Source organism: Peromyscus eremicus, chromosome 4 (assembly GCF_949786415.1).
Source record: "Peromyscus eremicus chromosome 4, PerEre_H2_v1, whole genome shotgun sequence".
Taxonomy (NCBI): domain Eukaryota; kingdom Metazoa; phylum Chordata; class Mammalia; order Rodentia; family Cricetidae; genus Peromyscus; species Peromyscus eremicus.
In genome coordinates, this window is record NC_081419.1 from 90,706,515 (window position 1) to 90,722,083 (window position 15,569).

A 15,569-nucleotide genomic window follows, 5' to 3' on the forward strand; every position below is an offset into this window, starting at 1 on the left:
TGTGTGTGTGGAAGAAAGAAAGAACAGGAACATGAAGTTGGGTGGCTAGGGAGGTGGAGAGAACCTAGGAAGGTTTACATCTATTGTATGAAAAAAATAAATCAATAAAAATAGCAAAAAAATAATGTTACTTTTGCATATTTGATATTACTCAGGAAAGCAAGAGAAAAATAAAACATGAATTCTCCTTTGGGGAAATAATCCATTCTGTGGACAGAAACCAATGTGTGGGTTCTCAGAGAGAAAATCATCCCTCTGAGTGTGAATGGTGTCTTTTTATAGCAGTTAATAGAAATTACCTGGCCTTGTCTCCTGGGCTATTTGTCTGGTATGGTATTTGAATAGATAAGAGGGGGCTCACTTTCTTCTTGTCAGGGAGTAAATTTTATCACACCATTTGTCCTTCCTGAGACTGGTGTTTGAAATGAGGTGCCAGGGGTCATTAGGAGTTAGACTCCAATTGTTTGTATGAGGCATTACAAGGCCCTGGGTCAGGCTCCAGGCAGTGAGAGTTGATTGCTAAAGAGTGGGGGAATTTGCTTTCTATTTTTGACGCCTTATTTATTTTGGCCTTTTTGTGTCTACAGTATACTTTTTTCCTTCTCTATAATGGCCGGAAGGTGGACAAGGTCAAAATCAGGACATTTGGAGAAAAATAGATAGAACTGTATATCACTGTGTTAAGCAAGAAGTTACAGCATTGTGTGTTTTCTCTCATGTAGTGAATCTAGGGGAAATAGAAGGGGGCCATGAGAGAAAAGAAAGACACTTGGGAGATCAGGGTACCAATGTCATGGATATGACCAAAGTATGCTATGTCTATGTGTGAAAATGTCATAATAAAACCTATTATTTTGCACTAATAACTTAGGTTAACAATTCCATTGTGGGGCTACATCATCAGAACTTTACCTGAACGTAAGCATCTCTCAAAGGCCACACCTACAAATTCCATCAAATTAGGGTCGGTTATTTAACACATGAATTTGGTAACAGTTCAGGAGATGGTCCAGTAGGTAAAGTGCTTGCTGCACAAGTGACGGGAATGGGGGGTTATGGTGGTGGTACACACATGTAATCGTAGCACTTGGAAGGATAAGGCGGGAAGATAATAGTTCATGGCCAACATGGGCTATATAGCAAGACTTACAACTACCTGTAACTCCTGCTCCAGGGGAATCTAATGCCCTCTTCTGGCTTCAATGGGCACTGCACTCATGTGGACACACAGACACACAGACATACACACACACAAGCACATACACACACACACACACACACACACAGGCAAGCACACATGCATGCATGCAACTTTTAAAACAATAAAATTTAAAACTTAAATATATAGCATAGAATGAGAATAAATTGTTTTAAGTAAAAACAATACTTATATTATAGGCAAACCTTAAGTTCATAATTATCCCAGGAGATTATGAATCTAGCAACCACTCTGAGCTGTGACGTGATGTGTGGCAATCGGGGTCTTAAGAGCCTATGTAGCTTGGGAGGGTGGGAAGGAAAAGAGAGACCACCTGAGAAGCACCACAAGCACTCTTGGGGTCAAGAGTCTGGGTTTCTTTTAGAAAGTGCTTCCACTGGCCCTAGCAACAAACATTAGAAACTTTTAAGCACAAAAGTGGATAATCATGAAGTAAATCAAATTGGGCCAAGATTAGTGAGATAATTTCTTCATAGTTTTACTATTAGTCACAAGTCCCTATTTATTTTCTACTGCTTTTATAAACCCTGTGACCAAAAGCAACTTGGGAAGGAAAGGGCTTATTTATCTTACAGCTCACAGTCCATGACCAAGGAAAGCCAAGGCAGGAACCTGGAGGCAGGAACCAAATACTGCTTGGTGGCTCGCTCCCCATGGCTTGTTCAGCTTGCTTTCCTCTGCCACCGAGGACTACATGCACAAAAGGTGGCACTGCTCATCGTGGGCTGGACTTTCCACATCAATCGTTAATCAAGAAAATGACCATTGCCTCTTCTCAAATGACTCTAGCTATGTCAGTTGACAACAACAAGAGCAAAACTAAGTAAAGCACATCAACACTCCATAGGCAAAGTTCTCTAGAAAAACAGAACCAGCAGTGTGTGTGTGTGTGTGGTTGTGAGACTGTATGTGTCCATATATGTGTGTGTGTGTGTGTGTGTGTGTCTGTGTGTGTCTGTGTGTGCATCTGTGTGTGCATCTGTGTATACATGTGTCTGTGTGTGTCTGTGTGTGTGTCTGTGTGTGTATATGTGTCTGTGTGTCTGTGTGTCTGTGTGTCTGTATGTGTGTATATGTGTCTGTGTGTGTGTGTCTGTGTGTGCATCTGTGTATACAAGTGTCTGTGTGTATGTGTGTGTCTGTGTGTGCCTGTGTGTGTGTCTGTGTGTACATGTGTCTGTGTGCCTGTGTGTGTATCTGTGTGTGTATATGTGTGTGTATATGTGTCTGTGTGTCTCTCTCTATGTTTACTAGAACAGCTTATAACTGTAGAAGCTGGATAGTCCAACAATGGCTGTCTATACAGGAGAGTCTGAGAACCCAGTAGCTACTTAGCCTGTGAGGCTGGATATCTTCCCGTCCCAATCTGGTGCTGAAGGCCTGGAAGAGTCCTAGAGAATGGCTGGGCTTCAAGAATCTGGGTTCCGATGTCAATGGAGGATGGCAGCAGTAACAGCAGTAATGGGGCTAGACACACTCACTAGCATGAAGCAAGGCAAACAGGCAGCACAAGTGTTTCCTCAGACCACTTCATACCTAAGCCACTGCCTGTCAAAAGGTGCTGCTAATCTGGGGGAAGGTCTTTTCCTCTCAGTTAACCCTTCCTGGAAATGCCCTCAGAGACCCATCTGGAGGCTCATTACTTAGTTGATTCAGATCCCGTCCAGTTGACAATCAAGAAGAACCATCACAAGTCCACCCTTTATCAGCTTGACACTCAGCCAAATCCTCTTGTGCCATGCTTAATTTCCACATGAAGGTAGTCACAACGTCCTAAGTCCACCTAATAGAACATCCTATGTATAATTATCCCACAACCCCAGAGGCTTCCTCTCCCATGCAGCATGGGATGAAAGTACCAATGGAATAGTTAATATAACTGCTTCTTCCTGCACCTTGATACAAGCCAGGTGGGCTAAATAAAGACCCTTCAAACATACCCATGCCCTAACTCTCACAAGCTGTAAATGTGTCACTTCAAATGACAAAAGTTCTCTACAGTTGTCATTAAGCATCTTAAAATGGGGAGATTACCTCAAGCCACACATTATTTATTGATCTTTACAAGAAAGAGAGACCTGAGGATCAGAATGGGAAAAGGAGATGGCCAACACAAACAAAAGCTAGAAAGTCCAAATATCTGTGATTCTATATTCTTGGGTTTGAAGATGGAAGAAGGAGATATGAACCTAGAAATACAGGTGTCCATTAGAAACTGGAAGAGACGATAAATAGTCCTTCTGGGATCCCTAAGACCTGTCCACAGCTCGATTTTTGATGCAGTGAGAACCATGTCAGACTTCTGATCTCTAACTACGTGATTATAATTTGTCTTATGTTATACCCAAAACTTTCTGGTAATTTTGCATGACAATAATAACAAAACTAATACAGTAAGAGTCCAATGAGGGTCTTACTACAGATTCTCTGGACCTGAAGGAATAATAGAGAGAGTTGCAAACTCTCTCTAGAAAATAGAGTGCATGGCACAGGCTAGCTAACTGTGTTACAAGCTGAGCAAAACAATGGACGCTAGCTGTGCCCCTGCTCAGTCCCAAAGCACATGAAAGCACTCTAACTACAAAGGTTGTCTTAGCTGAAGAGCCACCCACAGAGCAGACATGTGCATGGAAACAGGTGGTTTACATAGAAACCTGCATTCGGAAGAAATGACTGTCTGGCTTGATGTTCTTCTGTCTCCAGGTTGATTAATTTTCCTTTTGCAATGCTGGGGATTAAATCCAGGGCCTTGTGTATGCTGGGGTAGCACTCCACCTACCTTCGAAATACTCAGTTCTTCTTGTGCCAAATAGCTCTGCATTTTCATTTTGTACCAGGTCCTGAAAATCGTGTGACATTTCCTGGCCAACAAGACAAGCAAGAAAACAGCAAGGAAGGAAACAGAACGACAAAAATCTTAAACACTAAGAGAAAAACAGTGAAGACCTGGATTCGACATACATTTGAGAAAATATCATCCAAGTCCTAGAGAGCAAGGTGCTTTCACAATGCCATTCAAGAAAGGGCTTTCTACTTTCCCTTCCTTCCTTTGTATACCTAAGTAGGTGTATAAAATCATAGCCAGCTGCTGGCGGAGGAGTCAATGAGCTCCATGTGTGTACAGGATAGTCTTTGTCAATTCAGAGAAGTCATCTGAGAAGGAACTTCAATGGTGATAACGCCCCCATCAATTGGCTTGTAGGTCAGCCTGTTAGGCATTAACTTGTTTAACGTTTATATGGGAGGGCCCAGTGTAGATGTAATGGTCTTATTAAATAAGAAACACAGAGCCAAATGCAGAGTTAAAAGCCCAAGAGGTCAGAGCAGTAGCTAAGAGCTGAGACTTAAAACCACCCTTCTACCCTTCACTGTTGCTGCCATCCTTCCCCTGAAAAAGAGGCCTACTTCCTGTGTGTCTACCTTTTTATTGACTTTCTGTTCTGCCTTCTCATTGGTTGTAAACCCAACCACATGACCTCCTTATCACTGCCTGTCTGTACAGACCTCCAGGTCTTCTATGGTTGGTATTGAGATTAAAGGCATGTGTCTCCATGCTGGCTGTATCCTTGAACACACAGAGATCTGCCTGTCATGTGATCGGGATTTAAGGTGTGCACCACCACTGCCCGGCTTCTGCTATGGCTTGCTATTAGCTCTGACCCCCAGGTAACTTTATTTATTAACATACAAATAAAATCGCACTTCAGCACAAATAAAATATCACCATAGCCCAGCCCACATTAGGTAGTGCTATCCCTGGGCACATGGTCCTAGAGGGCATAAGAAAACAAACTGAACAAACCATGAGAAGCAAGCCAGTAAGCAGTGCTCCTCCATGATCTCTGCTTCAGTTCATGCCTCCAGCTTCCTACCTTGAGTTCCCATCCTGGCTTCCCTTGGTGATAGACTGCAACCTGTAAGTCAAAGAAACCCTTTCCTCCCCAGCTTCCTCCCAGCTTGGTCATAGTGTTTGATCACAGCAACAGACACCTAAACAGGACAACATGGAAAGAGCTGTCAGCAAAGCCTCCTTCCCTAGGCACAGCCTTCCCCCTCTAGCAGACCTGACTGTTGGGGTACAGAAGCCTCAAGCATAGCAAGTTCAATGTTGCAAGTATTTACTACCAGAGCATTGTTTTATAACTGGAGTCCAGCAGAAAAGGACATGGAATTTCAAATGCCCTCACTTGGAGAAAAAACTATCCCCAGTGAAAACACGCATTAACAGGCAGTAAGAGACCAAGTAATCTGTGTGTTGGTTGGTGTGGTGGTTTGAATGAAAATGGCCTCCACAGACTGAAAGGGAATGGCATTATTGGACACATGGCCTTGTTGGAGTAGGTGTGGCCTTGCTGGAGGAAGTGTGTCACAGGAGATGCCTTTGAGATTTCAGGAGCTCAAGCCAGGCACAGTGTCTCTCTCTTTCTGCTGCCTGCCAATCCTGATGTCAAACTCTCCACTACTTCTCCAGTGCCATGTCTGCCTGCATGCAGACACGCTTCTCACCATGACAATAATGGACTAAACCTCTGAAACTGTAAGCCAACCCCAATTTAATAGTTTCCTTTCTAAGAGTTGCTATGGTCATGGTGTCTCAGCAATAAAAAACCCTAACTAAGACAGTTGGTGCTTGTTCAAGACAATGATTGTATAATCAGGTCAAACTGGAGAAGGAGAGAACAAAAACTCTCACTGAAAGTTTTATAGACATTGTATCCATAGAGCATTCATTACTGCCTTTGTAAACCAAGCAAAGAATTAAAAGATCTCCAATATACAATCTCCAAAAGGAAAAACAATGCATGACAAAACTTGAGCCGCGCATGCTCTTGGCAAGCCCGGAGTGTCCAGAGCAATAGCTGAGGAGTGTTCATGAGGTGAAAACGCTGCTGGTTTCTTTCAAGAAGTATTTGCTGACTTTCAACTTGCCTGTTCTGTCTGTTGTTTTCATAGCCCACAGTTCCCACCTTCATAAGGGTAAGTGAGATCTGTGGTATGAATATAAAGCCTGAAGAATCAGAACTGCTCACAGGAGACCTTCTGATCTAAGACCTGCCCTAGAAGCTAGAGAGTACCCAGAAAGAGTGGACCCTGAGCTGCAGGCTCTTGGACAATCATGACTACTGTGTAAAGAGCAAGATCTGAATGACCCGCCCAACTTCAGAGATCAGCAACAGCTGTTTGATAGACGTTTGATCCAAACGACAGAAAGGAGAGACAGCTGTTCTCAGGACACTGCAATTTCTGAGGAAGAAATAGATATGACTGGGTTTTTTTAAAAAATTACATTTTTGGATGTAGCTAGGGCTCTCACCCAAAAAGAACGGCAGAAAACGACACCTGTTCAGAGGAAATCACAACCAAATTGTGATGCTGGAGAACCATAGCAATCTACTCACCGTAGATTGACAGGTCACCAAACAGATGTAATCTTCTAAGAGGACAAGAAGAGGTCTGCAATAAAGGAACCGCTACTGTTGTTTTTTATTTTTTACACTGGCTTCCCCTTAAGCAAAGTCTGTCCTAAGCAGCAACTGCAGCTCCACGGCGGCAGCCTGAGGGGATTCTGACTCTTTCAAAGCTACTAAGGGAAACTTTACCTAAATCTAAAGAACTCATGACTCAACAGTTTAGGTGGGATTCTGCTTGCTCAGAGAGACTGAATAGCAAGTAGCTGACCCTCTCCCTTTGCTAGTGTCTTCCTAAAAAACAGCATCCTTCTCTCAGCCCCTACTTTAAAAACCCTTGCTACACGTGGTTCCTCCCTACCCCTTCCTATCAGCTGCTTGCTGACTCAGCCTCCTGCTCGAAGGTTAATTTTATTTAACCAAACACAATTTTGAATTGTTAACAAAAGCAGTAGGAAAAAATGCAACACACTTTAAAATAATATTCCCCAACACACCACAGTTGAAGACAGTGACTAACACGGCTAACCTCTCTCTGCGTGTGAAATATTGACTCCTCTACGAGCAACTATACGACTCCAAACTTCTGCTAGACAAAAGAAAGAAGAATTGGAAAGTTCTATTTGACTGATATTGGGAACCAGCACCCTCATCCCTGAAGCCTAGGTGGGTGTTTGTATCTGATTTGTCTTTCTCTTATGGATGCTCTTATAAACAAAAATTTTGTAGGAGGCACCTTCTAGATAGATAAGTAAGAAGTTCACCAAATGATAAAGCTACATGACCATTGTTTGGGGGATGGGTGTGTTCCTAGAATTTTACATTGTCAGAGATGTTCTTTTTTGTTTCTTTTGTTTTGAGATAGGGTCTCACCATGTAGCTCTGTCTGGCCTGAAACTTACTATGTAGACCAGACAGGCCTAGAACTCACAGAGACTGCCTGCTTCGGCCTCCCAAAAACAGGGATTAAAGGTGTGCACCACATGCCTAGCCCTGAGATGTTCTTAAAAGCTCTGATCATCTATAGTGTCAGTGGTTAATGCCTCAAATTATTAAAACATTTCCGTGTATTATTATTCTTCCTGTAGCAAAGCTGTCTCCCTGTTTCAAATCATAGAGGACCAGTGGTCCATCTGATCCAGAATGCTCACCTTTTCTATTTCAATTACAACTTACTTTCAGGATTGCTGTCCATTCCTATAATCCTCCCCTCATCTCCCCTCCCCTCTCCTCTCCTCTCCTTCCCTCATCTCCCCTCCCCTCCCCTTCCTTCCCCTCCTCTCCCCTCCCCTCACCTTCCCTCCCCTCTTCTCCCCTCCTCTCCCCTCTCCTCCCCTCCTTTTCCCTCCTCTCCTCTCCTCTCTTTTCCTCTCCTCTTCTCTCCCCTCTTCTCCTCTCTTCTCTCTCCTCTCCTCTCCTTTTCCCTGTGTCCATAATTCTCTTTATTTGCATGTTCATTATTTCATGGATGTGCCATATTTTAAAACCATGTCTGTGTCCACCTTGGATTTCTTTTCTTTCTTTTTCCTTGTTTTAAAGTCCTTGAGGCTTGTGTGTTATATCAAGAGTAACATTTCCCATTATGCTCCATAATGCTCACCGTCTCATAGCTTAGAAATGTACATCTCTCTGATTTAGAATCCCATGTTGCCTTCAACCCTGTTTATTACAATCTTGTGCTATGTTTTTTAAATTATACCTAATGCATACTTGGTTGAAAGCTATAATCCAAAAGATAAAGATACATTGAAATACTATTTTCCCATCTTACCCTTGACATTGTTCCTCTCTGTAATTGCACATATGGCTTTATTCAGAGTCTTCCTGGCTATTTTGACAAATTATTTTACCATATGTGTTTTATAGTTTTAACTCTTCCCAAAGAAAAGCCTACAGAATTGTTATTGGGACTGCTATGCTGAGTCAGCATTGAGCAGTCTGTCATCTTTATAAGATTTCCCACTTGAGAATGGGCTGTTTGCCTGTCTATCTCTGTGTTAGACGGTGGGCCTTTCTGCGTTCTTGGTGGTGGTGGTGGTTGGTTGGTTGGTTGGTTTTTTTGAGACAGGGTTTCCTGGAACTCGCTCTGTAGTCCAGGCTGGCCTCGAACTCACAGAGATCCACCTGCCTCTGCCTCCCAAGTGCTGGGATTAAATGTGTGCATCACCATCACCCAGCTCTACGTTTCCTTTTATAAACTCTGCGCATCGTCTCTTAAGTTTTCCTAAGGATAAGATGAGAGAGAAAAAGCCAAAAGGCAACATCGATACCATCTTTATATGTAGATGATCAAGTTATAGAAAGCAAGAGAACCATTGAGAATGCAGAGAGAAGGAATAGAGGAGATAGACCATCAGGGAGGTGGCGGAATCTCAAATTATTGCAGAAAAAAACAGTAGCCCTCACATGTGTTTCAACAACCGAGAGGGGACACCAAGGGAAGAAAACAACATGGACCGTGAGAATCAGTACTTTCTGGACACAGGCTGTAACAGTACTCATCGCAAAGTCCTGCTCTCTGCCGGTTTATAAACTAGAGAAAACTGGAGTAGCTAAAGTTCTATGTGGAAGGAAAAAGTGACTTTACCTTTGCATCTGACACAGATTTGCCATGTCTAAAAGTTGTGATCCACACTGTCATTCCCAAAGGGCTATTGTACTTTCAAGTGTGTCCAAGCTTTGACATTGTGACATGCTGTCCTTTACAAAGTTCATGGTTGAGATGTAGGAAATCAAGTTGGAACATTCTTGCTAGATACTTGCCTATAGTTTTTCAGTTTTAAGCAACACCCAGAAAAGAGGGCTGTTCCCTTGGTGTATCAGGTCACTTCCCTCATTTGGTGGGTGGCCAGAGGAGCAAAGGTTTGTTCTTTTTCTTTACAGATTCTGATTTTATGAAGCAATGTTTTAATTTTGATCAATCAAGGTAAGTTTTTGAACTTGGATATTCCTGGCCTTTTACTTCCTTTAGCGTCATATGATACTGCATCCATTCATCTTTATCTGTGTTTATCTTTGAATGAGAGCATTTTCTCCTAGACGCCCCCATCCTTACTCACCATACCTAACCCTTCTCACACTTGTGAGACGAAAGCTGAAGCTTCAATAAATACACAGTGCTCCTATGTTGGCCTGGCTGGTCCTTCCCCTCTGCCTAGGTCAGAGTGCCTTTAGACACTGATCCACTAGAATAATTACCAATGTAAGATTTTTCTATAAGACAAATATTGTTTATACTAAAAAATTGTCCTAAGCAATATCATTACATTTAAAATAATGTTTGTAGTTTTACTGTGTATTTAACTATAACTATTGTTTAATTATGTATATGCATGTATGTCTGGGGGGGGGTATATTTGTGCCCACAAACTCAGATGCTTGTGGAGACCAAAAGAGAATGTCAGATCCCCTGAAACTGGAGTTGCAGGCAGTGATGAACCACCTGACCTGAGTGTTAGGAACCTAACTTAGATCTTCTGCAAAAGCATTAAGCATTCTTTTTTATTTTATTTATATTTTTTTTCCTGAGACATGATTTCTCTGTACCAGCCCTAGCTGTCTTGAAACTCGCTCTGTAGACCAGGCTGGCCTCAGACTCACAGAGCTCTATCTGCCTCTGCCTCCTGAGTGCAGGGATTAAAGGTGTACAAACAAACATCAGGACTTTATGAGTTCATGTGCAGAGACTCCAGTCACTCTGTTTAGGATCCTCATCATTAATGTTCACTCTCTGACTGCACACATGGAAAATAAAGCTATAGACACAAACATAAAATAAGCAAAGAAGCTGAGGAAATGTCCAAGCCCTTGCTACACAAACATGAGGGCCAGAGTTTAGATCCCAGCACCCACATAAATGCTGGGGAGGGGGGCAGCACACCTGTAACTTCAGAGCTCAGAGGACAGACACAGGAGATCCTCAGAGCAAGCTGGCTAGCTAGACTAGCCGGCGAGCTCTGGGATCATCTGAGAAACCCTGCCTCAACAAATAATATGGAGAACAATAGGGGAAGACTCTGGATGTCAGCCTCAAGTCTACATGTACACACACAAATGTATGTGCACTTGAACACATGAGCACCCACATGCATTTAAACAAGCATATGCTTACACCCCATGCAGAGACACATGGACACAAGTAAAACAAAATTTGACTAAAGCGCCTACCAAGCATGGGTTTATCTCAGAAGAAATTAGCACACTGAAAACAAAAATACATCACCAATATGAAGGGTGCACTGAATGGCATCCACAGTATCAAATCTGCACCACAACTGTGGAAATTTCCTAGTTCATGGTACAGTTGAAGAAATCCCCTTTCCTCTTCCACATGTTTAGAGTCACAGAAAAAAAAAATCAACTAGAAAATATTGAGCACGTCATACATGTTGGAGACTTTGAAAGCTTCTCTAGTCCCAATAAGACAATCTTTCTTGTTTTCATTTTCTTCATAATTTAATTATACATATTGAAAGCAGTTAAAAATAATTCTATTGTTGTCATTTGGTTACACTGGAGGCAACCCAACGATTATATAAATGTGTTCCTTGAGGGAAGGGTGCGTGTGTCAGGACTGGACCCGGGAGCCTCACATAAGCTCAGCGTGTGCTTTCCCATTCAGCTATTGCCATCGCCCCCTTTGGTGTGATTTATGAGAGAGGAGAGGAGAGGAGAGTGCTCACAAGTTCTACTGCAGATAAGCATCCCTTGAGTGCCTGGGTGGACCAGTCATGGAGAGCAGAAAGGTGATGTTTAGGCACTATTATGGGAGGAGTTATATCCTCCCAAATGTTTCTGTTGAAATTCTAACTTCAATACTTCAGAACAGGACTGTGTTTAGTAAGAGAGCCATAGTCAAAGTACAGAGAATAAGTGTCATTGGAGTGCTCAGAGACCATCATGGATAGGTGGGGGCGGGGGGGGGGGGCGCTGAAAGATTATAAAAGCCAGAGGTCAGGGATTGACAAGATCAAAACTGTCTTCTGCACATGACAGAACTGTTGAATTCACGAATTCATAACATCTGTGGTTGCCCGTTGTTTTTTACTCTTTACTCTGTTGGCTCTTTGGGGGACCCACCACCCAACTCCCAAATAAGTCACACATGAAGGTTTGTTTTTAATTATAAATGCCCGGCCTTAGCTTGGCTTTTTTTTGCCAGCTTTTCTTAACTTTAAATTATCCCATCTATCTTTTGCTTCTAGGCTGTTTCCTTTTCTTACTTCTGTATATCTTACTTGCACTCCTACTCTGTGGCTGGCCCCTGGTGTCTTCTCTCCTTGTTCTCTTGCTCTTCTTTTCCTCCCAGATTTCTCCTTCTATTAATTCTCTCTACCTGCCAGCCCCACCTATCATTTTTCCTGCCTCACTGTTGGCCATTCAGCTCTTTATTAGACCATCAGGTGTTTTTAGACAGGAAGAGTAACACAGCTTTGTAGAGTTAAACAAATGCAACATAAAATAATACAACACATCTTTGCATCATGAAACAGATGTTCCACAGCATAAACAAATGTAACACATCTTAAAATAATATTCTCCAACAGTTGCCTGTACCAAGATTTGTACAAGATTAAGATAGTCAGCATTCTAGCACAGAGTGAGAAGGAGACCCCACCCCTAACTGAGGAGCTATGGACAATGGATGGCTTCCTAGGAAGGTAGAGTCAGTTTTCTTTTGGGATATGCCTCCTGGTATGTTGAGCACAGCTCAGTGGATGGCCCTACATCTAGGAGTATATAAGCAGCAAAAATGGAGTTGGTGAGCTGTTTTTTTTTTTTTTTTTTAAAGACACAGAGTTGGGGAGTGAGGAATGAGGGCAGATCTGGAAGGGATTAAGCAAAAGACTTGATCAAAATAAATTATATGAGAGAGTGGAGCGATATCTCAGGGGTCAATAGCACCAGCTGCTCTTGCAGAAGACCTGGGTTTGGTTCCTAGAACCCACAGAGAAGCTCACAACCATCTGTAACTCCAGTTTCAGGGGATCTGACTCCCTCTTCTGACCATCACAGTCACCAGGCACACACATACACATACATGTGCACATACACAGACATGCATGCAGGCAAAACACCCATACACATGAATAATTCTAAAAATAATAATAATTTAAAACTAAGTTGTATGGAATTATTGAATAATTAATAACACATTTTGAAAAACAGAGTTATTGCTATGAGGTAAAAATTCATGATAAACTTTTTTAGTTATTTACTGTTGTTATAATAGCAATGATTTGGTAAATTTCATTTTAAAAGAAATACATATATTTTTTGTCAGTTGAAATTCAATTTATTGAATATTAAACTGTATTACATCTGAATTTTGACTTGCAAAAGAAAAAACCAATTTGGATCCAATGAGAGTGATATCCTCCCCACATTTATATTCTATATGTATCGCTGTCTCTTTTCAGTAGTTCAAATATATGCTTTTGTGAATACTAGAAATGTATTCTGAAGAGAAATTCAAAGAGATTTTATAAATGAACCTAAAGTGTATATGATAACAGTAACTACAAATACAAAAATACACAGGAGTTACAGTGTATTTGAGGAACAATTTTCTAAAATGATGCCCTAGACTCTCCCCCAGGAATGAACCTCAAAACCAGACTTAATCATAAAATCATCCAGTAAACATTTAGCAACCTGCAAAGAAAGGACATACAAGGTGAACAGACAAGATAGCTTTCCACTTCCCGTAGGCCTTACCAAGCAGGCAGCTTCCACCGAAAGCTCAGGTGCACCTACCTGCCTGGTCTCCACAGCACATGGGCACAGGCCCAGCAAACCCAGCAGGGACTCCCAGGCTGCAATCAGGGCAAGAGTTTCCCAACAGAGGAACTCACAAGGGCAGAGGCACTTCTGACAGCAGGGAGTGAGCCAAGAAATGAACCTCAGCCATTCTTCCCGCTGGAGAGGAGGGCATAGAAACTTTACCACAGAGAACAGCTGCTCCAAAAGCTGTACTGGGTGTTAATCAAGCCATCTGTGGTCTGCAGGAAGAGGCTTGGATCAAAAAAACCTTAACTTCCCCCCAAGGCCCTGTTTCCACCTTGATTTAAGGATTCTCCTTGGAAGCAATCTGCTGTCCTCGTCAGCGCAGGGCCCAGAGCACAGGTCCTGCCACTCTTCCAGTTTGCAGGGGTAGCCCCTCAAGGAGAAAGGCTCCCCGGGCAGGAGAGACGGCTTTATTTTTACCCAGTTAAAGTCCCTATCCAATCTATTAACAGCTGCAATAACCTTGGTCCAGGGCATTTCCTGGTGAAGCTATAGCCAGGTGGGGTTAATGAACTCTCCCTACCATCAATTCCTGGGAGAGGCCATTGGCCTGAATTGTTACTTAATTACTCTTCTGTGAACAGCTTCATAAAGCAATGAGATGCCTTCTTTCAGGAGATGGTAATGGGGGTCATCAGAGGCCACTAATTTTACAAATAGTTTGTTAGAAACTTCAGTATGTTAAGAAGTTGATCTGGCTCACAAATCACCTCCATGTGGTCTTCTCTGAGACCTGAAGCTTGAAAGATATCTGTGACTCACACCTGGAAGTTACCAGCTGTGAAGAACTGGCAGACATACCCACACATATAGAGAATGCATATTCTTTGTTTTCTGTGAGTGCTTTACCCTTAAAGCTTGAAAGAGAAGACTCCAATTGTGGAGCTCATTCAAGACAATCGGGGGCATTGTCAGCGTTAAGTCTCTCGTAATTTCTGTCTTGGGAGTAGGTTCTTACTCTCTAAAGCGCAGACCGCAGAAAGCTTGGATGGATCCACGAACCCCTGCAGGCAAAACTGGGTCTTGGTGCCCCTTGCTGGTATGGTTGGATCTGCTGGACACTGCGTTTATCTCAGCACACTCCAAGTTCTCCCCATGTCCATCAAGCCTCTTCACACACTGCTTTCAAACATGAGGAGGCTCCAGGGCCCTCTCTGCACCACCCAATTGTAAAATCCACCCTTTGCCGCACACACGCTGCCTTTCCCCATTCCCTTCACCTGCTCATATTGTCGCATCCTTTCTTATGATATAGAATCAATGTATTCTTCTCCCTCCCTCCCTCCCTACATACACACACACACACACACACACACACACACACACACACACCACTACCCTCTGAATATTAACTTTTTCCCAAGGCCAAGTGCTTTGGATTGTCCTATTCACTCTTGAAGACACTGGTGCTTTTACTTTTTAATACCCTTAGGATGAATGGGTCATTCACTAGGCACATGATAGCATCACTGTGGCCACAAGACCAAATTTCCCATCTTCTTCACACTTGGGCAGGAAGAAAGCCCTGTTTACCAGAGAGACATAGTGAGGAAGACTCTCCCTTTATACTGCCTAGAAACAAGATTCCCGAAGCTTGTCCCTGCTTAGGGCAGACTTAGCCAAAAGAGGTTCTGACTTAGTCATTGCCGCCACTGTGACACACCACCCTGCTCTTCCTATGTCAATTGTGGAGTCATAACCCCGTGGAAGGTTGTGACATTCTATTGGAGGGCTCCAGTGGGAAGAGATGAGAGTCTTCAGAAGCTAATTGACTAGGGCAGGATCAGGAAGCCAAAGCACATCCGTAGAAGGGAGGTAAAGTTTGTAGAAGAAACTAGAGGGCAGAGAGGGCCGTGGAGTTTCCTTCTACTTCATTTTCTGATCCCTGATTAATATTGACACACTTCCCATCAAGCTTGCAGTGGCCGGGGACTAGGGAACAACCGTGACTTTCCAGGGCGGTGATATGCATATATCAGTGCCCTGAGACCTTCAGGAAAGCAGCAGGTCATAAAGAAAGAAGACTTAAGAAAAACTGATGACCTTTGTTTTTTCCTAGTACTTTGTCTTGGTTCCCAAATCCAGTTATTATGGCAAACAACCTCTAGGTGTTTGCTTGTGAGACCTCTTACAGAATTTTCCAGCAGGCCTCTGCA